This window comes from Sus scrofa, chromosome 9 (assembly GCF_000003025.6).
Source record: "Sus scrofa isolate TJ Tabasco breed Duroc chromosome 9, Sscrofa11.1, whole genome shotgun sequence".
Lineage (NCBI taxonomy): Eukaryota > Metazoa > Chordata > Mammalia > Artiodactyla > Suidae > Sus > Sus scrofa.
Genome location: NC_010451.4, coordinates 20,756,219 through 20,771,508, shown reverse-complemented (window position 1 = coordinate 20,771,508; position 15,290 = coordinate 20,756,219). Strand labels below are relative to the sequence as shown.

Here is a 15,290-nt window from a genome sequence, read left to right as displayed (position 1 = left end):
CCTAAAAAAGACAAAAAGGTAAAAAAAAAAAAAAATCTTAAGAAATAATTATTATTTGATTACTATAATTTGATTTTTACTTTATATTGGAGTATAGTTTATTTACAATGTTGTGTTAGTTTCAGGTGTACAGCAAAGTGATCCATTGATACATACATATATCCTTCATCTAGATCTTCTGGGAACCCTCGAGAGTGTCCACTGTCCACTTAGGAAGTCCATTTGACTTCTACTTCAAGCTAAGCCGAGCCCTGGTATCCAAGCATCCATGCCTCAAGGTATTGCTGTTGAAAGTTGGTCTCCCACAGTCGGCCAGGCACGATCAGATGCTGGCCCAGTTCACTGCACAAGCCCAGCATGGTGCCTTGATGGAGGGCTCCTTCAGGGACCCCCATATCCTCAGTCAACAGAGAATGGCCCTTGCTGGATCTCCTCATCTGCCGCATTGAGTGCTCAGTCCTTCCCAAAACACACAATTGTTCTCCTTCCAGCCCAGCACCAATCACATCATCAGTGCACTCAGACCAGCTCTGCTGCTGGCCTTTCACAGACCGAAACACCACTGCCATTCCAGTCCTGGAGGCCCACCAGAGGCCAGCCTCCTGTCCTTTTTAACCATAAAAATACGGAAGTGCTCTTTTTATTCCTTTCCCATGCCCTCAGCTAAACTATGTATCCAGGGCTGTCAATTTCCTGGCACTAATTTTCTGTAGATCCATGGCCAGCTAAGGGCCTTCCTTGGCAATAGAATTTAGAAAGCTTGCTCTGGTCACCTACTCTTACTTGGTATGCAGACATCAGTTGCTATTTTGATATTAAACTGACACACCTGGGTGCCTTGGACAAAATGTCCAGCGACTTCCACGATAAAGTGTAATGTTTCCCAAACTTCTCTGATCCTAAGAGCTACTTATTATAGATAAAACATATCCAGGCTTTACTTTTGTAAATTCTGATCTAATGGATTTCAGGGCTGGACCTAGGAATCTAAATTTTTCCAAGCTCTCGAAGGACAAAGAAGCCCAAGTTAATAAGGATCCACGCCCATTGTTCAACCCAGTAGTTTTCCAGTGTAGAACTTTGGGATCACCTAGGAAGCTTTTGCTTCAAAAGAAATGCCTTGGACCTTTCTGGGATCTGTTTTTTCACTTTTTAGTTGGAAACAGTCTCAAACTTACAGAAAAGTTGCTGGAAGAGTAGAAACAGCCTCTTTGTTCTGAACCATTTAAGTGTTAGCTGTTGACATGGGGCCCTAGCACTCTCAAATACTTCAGTATTTCCTACCAACAAAGACATTCTATAATGTAACCAAAGAAAACCCATCAAAACAAGGAAAATTAAACATCGATATATCAACTCCCCCCCCCCGACTCCTTGACCCCACTCAAGTTTTGCAAATTGTTTCTAAAACCTCCTTTAAAATAAAAGAGTGTGGAATCATGTGTTGTATTTATGGCATGTCTCTTTAGTCTCCTTACTCTGAAAACAGTTCCTCAGTCTTTTCTTGATTTTTAAGACCGTGACATTTTAAAATTACAGCCCTTTTATTTTGTAGAATGATCCTCAATTTGCTTGTCTGAAGCTTTCTCATGACTAGACGTGGAAGGGAATATGATAGAAGTAATGTCATGTTCTCATCCTGTCCCGTCGGGTGCTACATGACTTTGATTTGTCCCATTACCGCTATCAGCGCTTTGATCCCTTGTTGAAGATGGTATCTGCCCTGCTGGCCACTATGAAGTCATTCTTTTTGTCTCTGTAATTAATAAGGTTTTTGGTTTTTTGTTTTTAATGGGCGAGAACGTCGAGAGTATATAAATATCCAATTCCTCATTAGAATTTCAAATGATTCATTTATTAATTTATACTAGGATGTACTCATGGATTCCAATTTTAGCCAATGGGTTATATAACCCACTACTATCATTACTTTCTTTGATGCTCACATTATCCCAGGCATGGCCAGGGGGAGCTCCTGCAAGCTGGCTGATGTGCTCTTTAGACATGTGCCCATTATTCTTTGGGCACGCCTTTGTTTTTTCGGCAAACATGTCCAGGTTCATTTTTTACTTTCACTGCCCCAGCATTGAAATCACTCAATCCCACAAAGAAAAGAACTCAGGTTCCTTTTAGAAATCAAGATGCTAAGTATACTCTTTGCTCCTGAGGTTTTGCTGCTCCCAAGCCTGTCAAGTAAACAGAGCTAGGAATAGATAGATAGATTTAGACACACATTCATGTATTTATACATTCACATTATTTATACCTATATTTATTTCTGTATATATTTCTATATGAGATTCTCCAATTTTTTTATAGCAATATATGGAAGTTCTCAGGCCAGGGATTAAATCGAGCTGCAGCCGCAATATATGCCACAGCTGTGTCACTCCAGATCCATAACCCACTGAGACGAGGCAGGGATCAAACCTGTGCAACCACAGAGACCACACTAGATCTTTAACCCACTATACCACAGTAGGAACTCTGAGAGTTTCCAATTCTAATCTACTACCATAAGATTCATTCTAGTTTTGGAGTTCCCGTCGTGGCTCAGTGGCTAACGAATCCGACGAGGAACCATGAGGTTGTGGGTTCGATCCCTGGTCTTGCTCAGTGGGTTAAGGATCTGGCTTTGCCGTGAGCTGTGGTATAGGTTGCAGACGCGGCTCAGATCCCCCGTTGCTGTGGCTCTGGCATAGGCCGGCGGCTACAGCTCTGATTCGACCCCTAGCCTGGGAACCTCCATATGCCGCAGGAGCGGCCCAAGAAATGGCAAAAAGACAAAAAAAAAAAAGGATTCATTCTAGTTTTGTCTCAACCATATTTGTAACTCTATGGCAGTAACAGACTTCACATTGATAAATTTATTTATTTACTTAATCGTTTCTCATCCAAGTTCCCTAACCCCCTTGCAGATACTTTCCTTAACCCTCTGGGGCACTGATGCTCCATCCAAGCAGGAAAATGCTACACTGAGACACCTCTCAGCTTGCTTGGACTCCTCACGGGGACACTCTTCTGACTCTGCTAGGCTCTGACACTCCACCCCAAGCCACCCCTGCAGGACTGTGTAAATGCCCTTCTCACTCCACTCAGGCTCTGGCATCTATGCTGCATCACCCTCCCACGCCGATCCCTTCTCATTCAGCTGCATCACCTCCCACCCAGATCTCTCCTCTTTCAGTTGCATCACCTCCCACCCAGATGTCTCCTCTTTCAGTTGCATCACCTCCCACCCAGATCCCTCCTCATCCAGCTAGGGCTTTGTCACTCCATGCTGAGTCTCTGTCCTCCCCCCTCTCCCCATCACTTTGTCCAGAGCCAATTAATGAACTGTTAAGGAAGGAAAACAATGGGAAGGGGATAAGGAAGAGGAAGAAGAACTACTGGGGAGATCTGAATTGAGAATAGCTCTAGTGGGGTATCAGTGCGTGTGCTTATAAATGCTCCTCCAGGAGATTCTGATAATAGGCATGTTTGGGGTCTACTGGATTTCAAACTCTTATACTAGGGAAGGCTGAGGAAACAAATCAATCGAACACTAAGTACTGCTCATTATAGTAAGCCCTGAGATAGATACCTAGAAAAATAAGATACTACCTGCATTCTGAGGAGTTAACAATTCAAGAGAGGAAACAGGCTGAAAAACAGAACTAGAATACATGGAATAACTTGTGGAAATAGAGGTATGTGTAAATGTGATGGGAGTGAAGTGGAAATTACTCATTGTCTGGGATTGGGGGAAAATTAATAGCTGAGTAGAGTTTTGAGGGATGAACAGGAGTTTACCAGGAGGCGAGGAATAAGTAACAGCAGGAATTCCTTATTTAAGGTGGGTCAGAGCATGAAAGCTGGGATCTTTATTAAGCATGAGGACATCCCACGAACATTATCATTTGGGTTGGACTGTGGGTTAGATCAGACCAGCCAACATGGTCTTATGTTTAATGTTGGTCCATTAAAGCCAGCCAGTCAGTCTTTTGAGGGCAATATCAAGTAAACAAGGCCGTAATACTACTCGGACAATTTGTTTCCTAGGAAAATCAATAGAGGTTAATATTTAAAAGTTCAAATATTCTAGGAAATACACAGTGTAGAAAGTTAAAATCCCCACCTCCCACTCTATCTCCAAAAACATTCCAACTGCCAGAAATAACCACAGCAATAATTTATTGTCTTTTCCTTGTGATTTTTTTCCATGCATATACTAACTACCAATTATGTGCGAGTATATTTACATTTTCCCCTCAAGTTAAATTTATGATACTTACCTCTTTTAAACTTACTTTTTTTGTTTGTTTGTTTGTTTGTTTTTTTTTTTTTTTTTTTTTTTTGCTTTTTAGGGCCGTACCTGAAGCATATGGAAATTCCAGGCTAGGGGTTGAATCAGAGCTGTAGCCGCCGGCCTACACCAGAGCCACACAACAAGGGATCCAAGCTGCATCTGCGACCTACGTACAGCTCATGGCAATGCTGGATCCCTGACTCACTGAGCAAGGCCAGGGATCAAACCCGTGTCCTTATGGATACTAGTCGGTTTCCTTTCCCCTGTACCACAATGAGAACTCCCTAAACTTGCTATTTTTAACTTAACATTTCACAGATAGGTTTCTATGAAAGTACGTCGAAATCTGTTTAGTTCTTTTAAAATTTTTTTAATTTAAATCATTTTTCTTTATGTCTATTCACACATTAAATAAATTGTTAATGTAAAAAAAAAGTGATATAGGTAATTGACCCCTATCTAATTACACTTTTCCCAGAGTTAACCATTGTCATCTGGTAGTAAATAATGTCCTCCTATTTTTGTCTTTTTCTTTCTCTTTCTTTTTTTTTTTTTCTTCTTCCTTTTTTTTTTTTTTTTTTTTTTTTTTTTTTTCCCACAGCATGCAGCAGCTTGATGTGGGATCTCTCAGTTCTTTGGGACTGAACCCCAGACTGCAGTGGTGAAAGCACCAAGTCCTAACCACTGAACCACCAGGGAACTCCCCACCCTACATTTTTCTTTATTCATTTACACCACACACACACACACCACACACACACACACTGGCTTTTTTTTTCCACAGATGGGATCGTGGACAATGTTGAGTTTCAGGTATTATCAAACTGCAAAGCTTGAAAGAATAGGCAAGAAAGGAGTTCCTGTCGTGGCGAAGTGGTTAACGAATCTGACTAGGAACAATGTGGTTGCAGGGTTAAGGATCCAGTGTTGCCCTGAGCTGTGGTGTAGGTCGCAGCCGCAGCTTGGATCCTGTGTTGCTGTGGCTCTGGCGTAGGCCGCAGCTATAGCTCCAATTTGACCCCTAGCCTGGGAACCTCCATATGCTGTCGGAGCAGCCCTAGAAAAGGCAAAAAGACAAAATAAATAAAGAAAGAAAGAAAGAATAGACAAGAAGGACTGCAACCCATCCATCACTCTAGGACTCTTTTTCCTCAAGGCCCTCCAGTCTCACTTGTATCATAGCCACAGCAAACACATCACAGGCACTGGGAACTGAGCCTCATTAAAGAAAGAGGTGCATCAGTAAGGTCTTCCTAGGACAGCTGCCCCCTCGGCATTCTTCGCTTGTGGCTTTTGCATTGCATGACCATGCTGAGGAGAAACAGATGGAAGGAAGAGGAGAGGTTGGGAGAGACGTGTGAATCCTCAGGTCTTCAGGTTTAGCTATAGTTCTCACTGGGGCGCTAGACTGCATTGCCTCTTGTAGCCAGAGGGACAGAGTTTGAAGCATGTAAGATCTTGGAAAATGTGCAATTGAGCAAGGTCTAATCATCAGTGATTGGAAGAGAAACGTGCAATAAGAGCCAACTGGGATTTAACTCAAAGGCATTTTGAAAGTTTGCTTCAGTGAGTTAGAATTGCAGCCTTTTGCCCCAAATTTCTCCACAAATATTCTATAGGCATTTTTTTAAGCCCCAGAGCCCTTAACTAATGTTATTTAAGGCAATTTTATGTTTCTAATTGTACAGATTGCTTGCTAACCTTTGAGCTAGAAATGATCTCAAAATACCCTTGTGTCTACTGATATTTCAAGGTAAGAGAATGCTCTGGAATGCTTCCCATTTTCCAAATGTAATATTTTCCAAAATAAACGTTGGAGTAACTGCATGGTTGATACCATGTGAACATTTTAATTCACACAATAATATTCTGGAGTTTATGGAAGCTTGTTGGCCTTCTTCCAGGAGGCTTGGAAGTCCAAAAAGTCAGCTGTTTCTTCTCAGTGGGAGAAAAGATGGAGGATGTGAATCAAAATTGGTAAATTGGAGAGGAGGTCACAAACTGAATGGAGTTAAGTAGGGGAAAGTGCAGTGCAATCTTCAGTGGGAGAAAAGCCAGTTGCACAGAGAGGAAGGACTGGTTACCATTAACGGCTCCAAAATTAAGGCCTTGGAGGAGAATTGAACGGAGAAGTTAACAACCGCTTGCTTCTCTCTCTGTTCTAGAGGATGGGGCTGAGGTAATGAGATCCAGATGCAACCCTGGGATGGATATTCATGGATCCCCAACCTTGTCTGCTCAGAAGGTCCCCAAACCTTCAGTGCTTACAGCTCCTGTGCTTCCTCTTCCAAGGAGTCTGCCCTGATGGCCGGACGGCATTTATCAAATGACACCATGCAGTCAAGATGATCTGTTTCTTTGTCTTTTTCCCCCGGTCTGTGAGATTCTTGAGACCAGGATGTAAAGGCACGCAATAATTATGTGCTGAATGTTGACTGAATGAGCCTCTCCGGCTGGAAATAATCCCTCCCTTCTCTGAGCTCCCTTGGCACTTTGCACTTACTTCACTCATGTAATTTTTTTCACATTCTACCTTATACTATACTTTCTGTACATTTTAGCTCCCTTATTAGACTCAGAATTCTTCTACAAGAGAGATGAGATAATGCATATGAAGTATTAGTGCCATATCAGCTGAATAAATGACAGCTTTTATTATTTTGTAATGGGGTGCCTAGAGGAACAGAATATACATTAAAAAAAAATAATAATAACAAGCTTCAAAGAACCACCTCGAAGCTGATCTCCTTTGTTTCACAAGACCCTTCTTGAATGACCCTTCTTACTTATGCAGCTACAAGAGACCTACTGCCGGAGTTCCCTTCCTGGCTCAGTGGAAACAAACCAGAATAGCATCCATGAGGATGTAGGTTCAAACCCTGGCCTTGCTCAGTGCATTAAGGATCTGTCCTTGCCATGAGCTGTGGTATAAGTCACAGATGCAGCTGGGATCTGGCATTGCTTGGTGGTGGTGTAGGCTGGCAGTTGTAGTTTGGATTCAACCCCTAGCCTGGGAACTGCCCTATGCCGTGGGTGTTGCCCTAAAAAGACCCCCCCCAAAAAAAAGAGAGAGAGAGAGAGAGAAAGACCTATCGCCTTGGAATAACAGGATGTCTTAGTCTTGAAATATCTGCTCTGCTCTTTTCCATTCCCCTTGGGTAGAACGCTGGAGTTGGGATTAATAGGAGAGTTAGTGCCCAGTTGCACAACTCCAGAGGGCACACTACGGACTATAATCTATTGTGATAGATATATATACTCTTTGAAGATGTGCTCCCAGGATCCCATTCCTTCTGAATACAATATGGTTGTACAAGGAGGCTGTCCTAGGGAGAGGAAAGGAAAGGGGCTCCGGACACTTTTTCTTTGAGGTTCAAGGTTATTGGACTTGAGCGGATTGGCATAGTGTTCCCTGAGAAAAAAAGGAAAAAAGGTGAAGAGCCCCAGTGAGGCACTTGCCAGAGACAGGGAAGGGCTGTCTTCAAAGGGCTGGGGCCAGCAAAGCTTTCTGAGGATGCCATCGGGAAGCAATGACAGAGTATGTTCCAAGTGAGCTGAGGAGCTGAACCTTGAAGGCAGATCTCAGTGCATCTTACATCCAGGGCAGGATCTGGAGCAGCAACAGCATTACCTCAGCAGGAGACAAGCCCAGAGGACTGTGAAGAAGCAGCAGGGACCCAGTACGGCAGAAGTAGAACAAAGAGACTTTTGGATTGATCGACTCACCGGTTTTCTCTCAACCTGGCTTTTGGAAATGCGTTATAATCCTTGGGACTGAGGAAATGTTTTGAATTCTTAAATAATTCATGGGAACGAGATACTGGACTTTCTGCTAACGAAGCCATATAGGGTAGGAAGTTAACTGAAAAAAATTAGAGATGTGATTTTATATACATATATACATATTTTTAAATTTACTCTCAACTCTTTTTCTTTTTTTTCTTTTTCTTTTGGTCTTTTTAGAGCCACACCTGAGGCATATGGAGGTTCCCAGGCTAGGGGTTGGAATCAGAGCTGCAGCTGCCGGCCTGTGCCACAGACACAGCAATGCGGGATCCTTAACCCACTGATCACGGCCAGTCATCAAACCTGCATCCTCTTGGATACCAGTCAGATTAGTTTCCATTGAGCCATAATGGGAACTCTGAGACATGATTATTATTTGGATTCCAGGATGGTAAATGAGGTCGTAATGGTTTTATATCTTTATTATCATTATCAGCTCGAAGCATCGGCACAGACCTGGCACGTGATGGGTGATCTATGAGAACAAAGGATCTCAGGAAGTCCACTTTCCTAAGAAAACTGAGAATTCATGTCTTTTCAGATAGAACCCAGAGTCCCAGTGTGAAACAGGCTCCAGGCTAGTTCAAGAATGGACCTAATCCCCACAGGGACATTATAACCCAAACGCCTTTCTGGGCTGCCTCTTCCACAGCCCAGAGACACTGGGGTGGATCTGGGACTCTCCTTCCCTGCTGCTCTGTATTTCAGCTGCTGCTTCTCCTCAAGGATCCAGGAAGTTGAGGCTGTGTCTTAATTCCACTTCAAGTTCACTATCCTGTACAATGCATGCTCAGCTGGTGTTAAAGACGGACCAGCTATCTAGTTGGGTGCAAACTTTGGATATTGAAAGAACTGGAGTAGTTTATCATCAATTGATTATAGACGTGAGATTTGTGTGACAATTTAAGGAAACTATTTCCTTCTGATTTCACATCTGTGTGTGTGTGTGTGTGTGTGTGTGTGTGTGTGATTTTCTATTAAAAAGTAAATCTACCATTTCAGAAGAAGTGTTCCATTTATAATTTTATAACCAGATAAACAAGAATACCCTTTGGCCCCACCTTATCTCCTGGGCTCCAGTGTGGTTTCAATATCTTGGGCTTTGGGTGAGTCAGACTAGGTTTGACTCAACTTCCAAAGTGTGTTTCTGGTATATAAAGGGGGATTATAATTGTAAACGGTTTGTGAAAGGAAGTGAGAAGTTATATGTCAGTTACTGCGCCTGGCACAGAATAAGCATTCAATAAATATTAGCTATTACTATTTATTATTATTTCCTTCATCACCAAACTCCTCTCTGTTCCTTATTTCATGGTCACGCTTGAACCCACTGCACCCCAGTGCCCATGCTACATATATTCTGAATGTTATTTATTTATTTTGGGGGGGTCTTTTTTTGTCTTTTAAGGGCTGCACCCATGGCATATGGAGGTTCCCAGGCTAGGGGTCTAATCGGAGCTGTAGCCACCGGCCTACGCCAGAGCCACAGCAACGCGGGATCCGAGCCACGTCTGCAACCTACACCACAGCTCACGGCAATGCCGGATCCTTAACCCCCTGAGCAAGCCCAGGGATTGAACCCGCAACCTCATGGTTCCTAGTCAGATTCGTTAACCACTGAACCACGACGGGAACTCCTAGATGTTCTTTTAAAGATCCTCAGTGGCCTTCTTCTTGCCAAGGCCAATGAATACTTTTCACTGTCTCTCCTTTTTTTCTCTGGGGTATTTGACAACATCAAACACTCTCTTCTTTTTTGGATGTTTCCCCTCTCTTGGTTTCCATGACAGTCTGTTCTCCTGGTTCTTCCGATGAACCTCAAAGTCTCCTCCGCTTTGCTACCTATCTTCTTTCTTCACTGGTCCGCCCTTTTATATTGCAATTCCCAGATTCAATCCTTCACCTGTGTCCTTTTCACCTTATACACTACGCCCTTGACTTCAGTCATCTATAACCCAGTTATCCTTAAGTTTAGATTTATATTTCTATCTTAATCTCTAGACATGTATATATATATTTTATTTTTAGTACATTCTATTTATTTTGTATATTTTTAAACATAAAACATTTAAATCTTTGTTTTAAAAATGCAGTATCACCCTTAATAAGAGTAACACTTATTTCTAGTATCACCAAGATCTCTTGTCATCTAGACAACGTATTTTTGCCATCTTACTTCACATCTGGATTTCCCTTGGGAACCTCAAACCTAGCAGATGTAGAGCCAAATGTGTCATCCCCCACCCCAAACTAGCTTCTTCTCCTTTCTATTAGTGGTATTACCATATTCCCAATCATTCAAGCAAACTGACTTTATTTACAACTTCTCCCTCTCTCTCATCAGTTCCCCCACCCCAATAGCCAATCATTCTGTTCATCCTATTCCTACACGGTTCTCAAATCTATCCTTTCTCCTCCATCCTCACTGCCACAACTGTGATTTAGGTCATCATCAGCTCTTGTTTGTTTTTCGTCTTTTTGCCTTTTCTAGGGCCGCTAGGGCATATGGAGGTTCCCAGGCTAGGGGTCTAATCGGATCCAAGCCGCATCTGTGACCTACACCATAGCTCACGGTAACGCCAGATCCTTAACCCACTGAGCAAGGCCAGGGATGGAACCCACAACCCCGTGGTTCCTCATCAGATTCGTTAACCACTGCGCCACGACGGGAATGCCAGGTCATCATTAGCTCTTGCATCATGAGCTCTGCAGTAGCATTCAACACAGCTGCCATTTTGTATTTCCTTTTTTTTCTTGTCTTGTTTTTTTTTTGTTGTTGTTGTTGTTATTGTTGTTGTTGTTGTTGCTATTTCTTGGGCCACTCCCGCAGCATATGGAGGTTCCCAGGCTAGGGGTTGAATCGGAGCTGTAGCCACCGGCCTACGCCAAAGCCACAGCAACGCGGGATCCGAGCCGCGTCTGCAACCTACACTACAGCTCATAGCAACGCCGGATCGTTAACCCCCTGAGCAAGGCCAGGGATTGAACCCGCAACCTCATGGTTCCTAGTCGGATTCGTTAACCACTGCGCCACGACGGGAACTCCCATTTTGTATTTCTAAAACACAAATACAATCATGTCACTCACCTACTAAAGGTCTTTACAGACTGCACCCTCGAAATGGACAGTCCAGAGTGGGGCTGCTGAAAAAGAAAAGAAAGAAAAGCAGGAGTAATTTGCTTTTTAAAAAATTAGAGCAGATTCAAGGTCTCCGTGGTAACTGCACAACAAGCATATGGTACTCACTTGTATTCTGATATGCTTTCTTAAGAAGAAAAAAAAAAAAAGAGCGAACACACTAGTAAATCACATAAGCTATGACTGTCCCTGTGAACACTACTCAGGGTGGAATAAAGTTTGAGAACCAATGGCCTGTGTCTTGATGACCGCCAAATTCCAAGGCCTCTTCCTCTGCTTTGCCAGTACATATACCCTCTGAGTTCAGTACTCAGGGAAAACAGGGGCCTACCAGTGATTCAGAAAGAATAAAATGTACAGGAGCCTAATAATAGACACCAGGATGATTATTTAATAATCTTCAGTGAGAACTTAAACTGTCAAATAGATTGAAATGTCAATGTTATACAGAAGGATGCTTCTCTTCCTTGTTACCTAAGAGGTCAATTGTCATAATATTACTTTATGGGCCTGGCCAAGATATTCTGTTATATCTTTCTCATAAGGATGGTGGTGCTGATGGGACTGCAAATTGATAACTTCCTGTGTCTATCACCACAGTAGGAACCACCTTGTCATTAGACCTGAAAATGATTCAAATTATATCTCCAGCAGCAAGTTTCTCCCCAGCAGTAAGTTTCTCCCCATGAGGCGATGCTGGGATGAGAAATGCTCACGTTACTTACTTCTCAGACTAATTTTCTGTGCTTTGCAACTGAACAGTCTCTCTTAGAGTCATGGAGTTCCCATTGTGGCTCAGTAGTAACGAACCCAAACAGAATCCATGAAGATGGGGTTTGATCCCTGGCCTTGCTCAGTGGGTTGGGGATCCAGTGTTGCCATGAGCTGTGGTGTAGGTCACAGATGTGGCTGGGATCTGGCATTGCTGTGGCTGTGGTGTAGATCTGCAGCTGCAGCCTGGACCCCTACCTAGCCTGGGAACTTCCATGTGCAGCCCCAAACAGAAGAAAAAAAGTATCTATCTCTTGGAGTTGTGCCTTTTTTCTTTCAATCAAGTTGCAGTCATCTCCTCTAGTTTTGGGAATTTTCCTATCTATAAGTGATTTTTTATATCCACTCTCAACCAGATATAATTCATGGTCTTCAGGATTTCAGTGTCACATGGAAAGTTTATTCCATAGGTTTCCAACTTCTTGAACTTACTCTAGCCCTCAATTCTAACAACAACCCAAACTGATGACTAGAATGGAGGAGTTAATCCTTTAAGGTGACTTCGGGCTGCAGAAGTGACAGATGATTCTTAAAGGATGGGTAGGGGTTTTCTAGGCAGTGACTGGAAATTCCAAAGGTAAAAGGGCTTACAAAAAGCATGCTGAATCCTGGGAGTGCTCATAAAATGTGGTATGGTGGTTTTGATAGAGAATGGGAATTGGTAACGGAAGAAACACATCAAAGTGGTCAGGGTCATATTACGGAGCACCTCCTGTTGACATAGTGGGTCACAGACATATACCAGGGCCATTACTAGTGAAGTGCGGACCCCAACGAGTGCTCACCCCAACCGCCAAATAAGAAAAAGCATTTCCTTTCTCTTCTGCCTAGTGAGAAGGCAGCTATGCTCAGACAAGGTTTGGGGGAGAAAGGAGAGCATATGTTTTATCTTATATGGCAGAAGCAGGCTTACCACAGAATGAGTACCTGGCTTATGGCCTGGCATACAGTAGGTACTCAACAAATGCTAGTTGAGTGAATGGATGGATGGATGGATGGATGGATGGATGGATGGATGGATGGATAGATGGATGGATGGATGGATGGATGGATGGATGGATAGATGGATGGATGGATGGATGGATGGATTGCCGATGCCTTTGTTATAAAGCTAAGTAGCTTCCAAAGCTCTAGAATTGTTAGTGGTACTTCAGTGAATACATATGCCCAAAAAGCTGTGATTTGAGGTTAAACAAGTCACAAATCAAGAATGTGGGTAAAAGTGGCAAAAGCATTGAAGCCCATATTAGCTCAGTGCTGCCTTGACCGTTTCCTGTTGGGCCCCCAGCCCATGATGCTTGGCAATGCCGCCTCCACAAACCTCAAGGAGCCATACTCACATCATACTAAATTGGCCACAGTATTTAATTTCATCTCTGGGTTCTTGACTTGTTCCTCTCCTAAAAAACTTTAAATCCTTTCCCCTTTTCCCATGAATGGTTATTATAAAAATCTAAAATCCAAGAAAAAAAAATTCACACAACTGTAATTTAACCAAATTAATGCTTGATTTAACATTTGTCTTCATTACCACCTAGCTCTTTCCAAAACACATACTCAATTATTACATGTTTGCTGTAATACTATTATGGACTTTCACATGGGCATTTTAACCTGACACCATACCATGCCTATCATTCCATGTTGTTTTTAAGCATTTGTTTTCTTACCTTTCCCTATGTCCAATTTCCTCCCACTTCCCAAATACTTAACATCTTGATATATCCTAACTCAATTCTCATACAGCTATAGCTATTCTTTGATAATTGTTTTATAAAACAGATCACAGGGAGTTCCCGTCGTGGTGCAGTGGTTAACGAATCCGACTAGGAACCATGAGGTTGCTGGTTCGGTCCCTGGCCTTGCTCAGTGGGTTAAGGATCCTGCATTGCCGTGAGCTGTGGTGTAGGTTGCAGACTTGGCTCAGACCCCGCCTTGCTGTGGCTCTGGCGTAGGCTGGCGGCTACAGCTCCGATTGGACCCCTAGCCTGGGAACCTCCATATGCCGCGAGAGCGGCCCAAGAAATGGCAAAAAGACAAATAAATAAATTAATTAAATAAATAAAAAATAAAACAGATTACACTACATAGAGTTCCCTACTCTTTGCTTTTCTTATCTAATGATACGCCCTGGATAAAAGTCTAGGTTGACAGATCAAGACCAAACTCATTCAAAATATACCTGCCAAAGTTGACTGATTCACACTTAATTCTGCTTCCACTTATTGATGGACATTCAGATATTTTCCAGTTCCTACCAACAATGTAACAATAATGTGACATGTGTATATATGTTTATTTCTTACACAGAACACGTTTCTAGACTGTTAGGTCAAAGGTGTGTGTGATTTAAATTGTAACAGATGTTGCAAGATGACTTTCCTAGAAGGTCACGTCCCGTAATTCCTGAAAGCTTATCAACTTGCCTATGCAAATACTCTAAGAAGCGGTAAAGCGTGATACTTAACAATAGAAGCTCTGGAGCAATACTAGCTGTCATGACTTCTAGCTCTTCCATTACAACATGTGTGACCTCGTGCAAGTTAAATAATTATGTTTCATATCTGTAAAATGGGGACCCTACCTATTATAGAGCCTACCTATTATTATGTGTATTAAATGCTTGGGACAGTGTCTGACATACGTTAGTATTCAGAAAGGTTCAGCTACAATTATAGTTATGATGAACTGGAATGTTAATATGATCAACTCACAATATTTCCTCCAGTGTTCTGGAGTTTTGTCATAAAGATATGGTAGAGAAAATGCTCCCCTTGGAGTTCCCATCGTGGTGCGGCAGAAACAAATCCAACTAGGAACCATGAGGTTGCAGGTTCGATCCCTGGGCTCACTCAGTGGGTTAAGGATCTGGCATTGCTCTGAGCTGTGGTGTAGGTCGTAGATGCGGCTCACATCTGGCATTGCTGTGGCTGTGGACTGGCTAGCAGCTGTAGCTCTGATTCAACCCATAGCTTGGAAACCTCCATATGCCAAGGTTGTGGCCCTAAAAAAAAATAAAATAAAATAAAAAAAGAAACCAAAAAGAAAATGCTCCCCACCTTTCAATGGGAAACAATCTCAGCATTCATTAATACAAGTAAAGCAAGATTTTCAGCCATCCATAGCTATGACACATTTAATGGTCTTCTTCTGTGTGTTCTGGAAGTGTTTCTTTCCATCTATCCTTCTTGTTTAATGAGCCCAGCCAGCCCACAAGAGCAGTGTTCCTAAACTCTGCACGACAGCCGTAGCTCACGGCCATTTGTGCACAGACTTGCTGCCAAGTTTTCAAGTTTTATTACAGAA

The 15,290-nt window shown here is 42.6% G+C and overlaps 1 protein-coding gene across 4 annotated transcripts in view; it reads right to left on the bottom strand.

Annotated features, from left to right (window-relative positions):
- The window catches only part of TMEM135 (transmembrane protein 135), a 279,815-nt gene that overhangs the window by 249,391 nt on the left and 15,134 nt on the right, over positions 1–15,290 (bottom strand). Inside the window, exon 2 of one of the 4 annotated variants that reach the window (XM_021062615.1) lies at positions 11,163–11,218. The exons of the other annotated variants lie outside the window; for them this stretch is intronic. The gene's annotated coding sequence lies outside the window, so the exon portion shown is untranslated. The remainder of the gene's footprint in view (positions 1–11,162; positions 11,219–15,290) is intronic. 4 annotated transcript variants of the gene reach the window in all.